We start from the raw sequence: 2,988 nt of genomic DNA, 5'->3' as shown, positions 1-2,988 counted from the left end.
CAGATTGGTGCTTGTTTCTGGCATTAAACGCCAGCTCTAAGCTTGTTCTGGGCGTTCAACGCCCATCTACAGCATGTTTATGGCGTTGAATGCCAGCTTTCCTCAGTGTGCAATCCTGGCATTTAAACGCCAGGATGTTGCTTGTTTCTGGCGTTCAACGACAGATCCATGCTCTGTTCTGGCGTTGAATGCCAGCCAGATGCGCCTTACTGGCGTTGAACGCCAGTAGGTCCTTCCTCTAGGGTGTGATTTTTCTTCTGCTATTTTTTATTCTGTTTTTAATTTTAATATTTTTTTCGTGACTCCACATGATCATGAACCTAATAAAACATAAAAGAACAATGAAAATAAAATAAAATTAGATAAATGAAAATTAGGTTGCCTCCCAATAAGCGCTTCTTTAATATCAATAGCTTGACAGTGGGCTCTCATGGAGCCACACAGGTGATCAGGTCATTGTTGTATAGTCCCAACACCAAACTTAGAGTTTGGTTGTGGGGATTCAACACCAAACTTAAAGTTTGGTTGTGGCCTCCCAACACCAAACTTAGAGTTTGACTGTGGGGGCTCTGTTTGACTCTGTACTGAGAGAAGCTCTGCATGCTTACTCTCCCTTGTTACAGAAGGATAGTCGTGTGCCTTAAACACAAGGTAGTCCCCATTTAATTGAAGGACTGATTCTCCTCTGTTAACATCTATCACAACTTCTGCTGTGGCTAGGAAAGGTCTTCCAAGGATGATGCATTCATCCTCCTCCTTCCTAGTGTCTAAGATTATGAAATCAGAAGGAATTTAAAGGCCTTCAACCTTTACCAACACGTCCTCTACCAATCCATAAGCCTGTCTTACTGACTTGTCTGCCATTTGTAATGAGAATAAGGCAGGCTGTACCTCAATGATCCCCAGCTTCTCCATTACAGAGAGTGGCATAAGATTTATGCTTGACCCCAGGTCACACAGAGCCTTCTCAAAGGTCATGGTGTCTATGGTACAGGGTATTAAGAATTTGCCAGGATCTTGTTTCTTTTGAGGTAAAGTTTGCTGAACCCATGTATTTAGTTCACCAATGAGCAAGGGAGGTTCACCTTCCCAAGTCTCATTACCAAACAATTTGGCATTCAGCTTTATGATAGCTCCTAGATATTGAGCAACTTGCTCTCCAGTTACATCCTCATCCTCTTCAGAGGAAGAATAGTCTTTAGAGCTCATGAATGGCAGAAGGAGGTTTAATGGAATCTCTATGGTCTCTATATGAGCCTCAGATTCTTTTGGGTCCTCAATAGGGAACTCCTTCTTCGTTGGGAGACGTCCCATGAGGTCTTCCTCATTGGGACTCACGTCCTCCCCTTCCTCCTTGCATTCGGCCATATTCACTATATCAATGGCCTTGCACTCTCTCTTTGGATTCTCTTCTGTATTGCTTGGGAGAGTACTAGGAGGAGTTTCAGTGATTTTCTTACTCAGTTGGCCCACTTGTGCCTCCAAATTTCTAATAAAGGACCTTGTTTCACTCATGAAACTTAAAGTGGCCTTAGACAGATCAGAGACTAAGTTTGCTAAGTTAGAGGTGCTCTGTTCAGAATTCTCTGTCTGTTGCTGAGAAGATGATGGATAAGGCTTGATATTGCTGAGCCTATTTCTTCCACCATTATTAAAGCCTTGTTGAGGCTTTTGTTGATCCTTCCATGAGAAATTTGGATGATTTATCCATGATGAATTATAGGTGTTTCCATAAGGTTCACCCATATAATTTACCTCTGCTATTGCAGGGTTCTCAGGATCATAAGCTTCTTCTTCAGAAGATGCCTCTTTAGTATTGTTAGATGCATTTTGCCATCCATTCAGACTTTGGGAAATCATGTTGACTTGCTGAGTCAACATTTTGTTCTGAGCCAATATGGCATTCAGAGCATCAATCTCAAGAACTCCCTTCCTTTGAGGCGTCCCATTATTCACGGAATTCCTCTCAGAAGTGTACATGAACTGGTTATTTGCAACCATGTCAATAAGTTCTTGAGCTTCTGCAGGCGTTTTCTTTAGGTGAATGGATCCACCTGCAGAATGGTTCATTGACATCTTAGAGAACTCAGATAGACCATAATAGAATATATCTATCATGGTCCATTCTGAAAACATGTCAGAAGGACATCTTTTGGTCATCTGTTTGTATCTTTCCCAAGCTTCATAGAGGGATTCACCATCTTTTTGTTTGAAGGTTTGAACATCCACTCTAAGCTTGCTCAGCTTTTGAGGAGGAAAGAATTTAGCCAAGAAGGCCGTGACCAGCTTATCCCAGGAGTCCAGGCTATCTTTAGGTTGAGAGTCCAACCATGCTCTAGCTCTGTCTCTTACAGCAAAAGGGAAAAGCATGAGTCTGTAGACTTCAGGATCTACTCCATTAGTCTTAACAGTCTCACAGATCTGCAAGAACTCAGTTAAAAACTAGTAGGAATCTTCTGATGGAAGTCCATGAAACTTGCAGTTCTGTTGCATTAGAGCAACTAGTTGAGGTTTCAGCTCAAAATTGTTTGCTCCAATGGCAGGAATTGAGATGCTTCTTCCATCAAACTTGGAAGTAGGTGTAGTATAATCACCAAGCATCCTTCTTGCATTATTGTTGTTGGGTTCGGCTGCCATCTCCTTTTCTTATTCGAAAATTTCAGCAAGGTTGTCTCTAGATTGTTGTAATTTAACTTCTCTTAGTTTTCTCTTCAGAGTCCTTTCAGATTCAGGGTTAGCTTCAACAAGAATGTCTTTTTCCTTGTTCCTGCTCATATGAAAAAGAAGAGAACAAGAAAAGAAGAGAAGAGGAATCCTCTATGTCACAGTAAAGAGGTTCCTTATTGTTAGTAGAAGAAGAAAGGGAATAAAGAAAGGAGAATCCAAACTGAAGGGTGAGGATAGGGGTAGTGACTTGAGATGAAGAGAGGTGAAGAGAGGTGTTAGTAAATGAATAAATAAATAAATAGGAAAAGATGAGAGAGGGAG

The 2,988-nt window shown here is 41.3% G+C and overlaps 1 non-coding gene across 1 annotated transcript; it reads left to right on the top strand.

Annotated features, from left to right (window-relative positions):
- Window positions 1–2,134: 2,134 nt before the first annotated feature.
- On the top strand, window positions 2,135–2,238 carry LOC130971534 (small nucleolar RNA R71). The gene has a single exon (XR_009082748.1). It is a non-coding gene; the product is annotated as a small nucleolar RNA R71 (small nucleolar RNA).
- Window positions 2,239–2,988: the final 750 nt, after the last annotated feature.

Source organism: Arachis stenosperma, chromosome 3, assembly GCF_014773155.1.
Source record: "Arachis stenosperma cultivar V10309 chromosome 3, arast.V10309.gnm1.PFL2, whole genome shotgun sequence".
Classification (NCBI taxonomy): domain Eukaryota; kingdom Viridiplantae; phylum Streptophyta; class Magnoliopsida; order Fabales; family Fabaceae; genus Arachis; species Arachis stenosperma.
The sequence above is the reverse complement of the archived record's forward strand: the minus strand, read 5'-3'. Positions and strand labels throughout refer to the sequence as shown.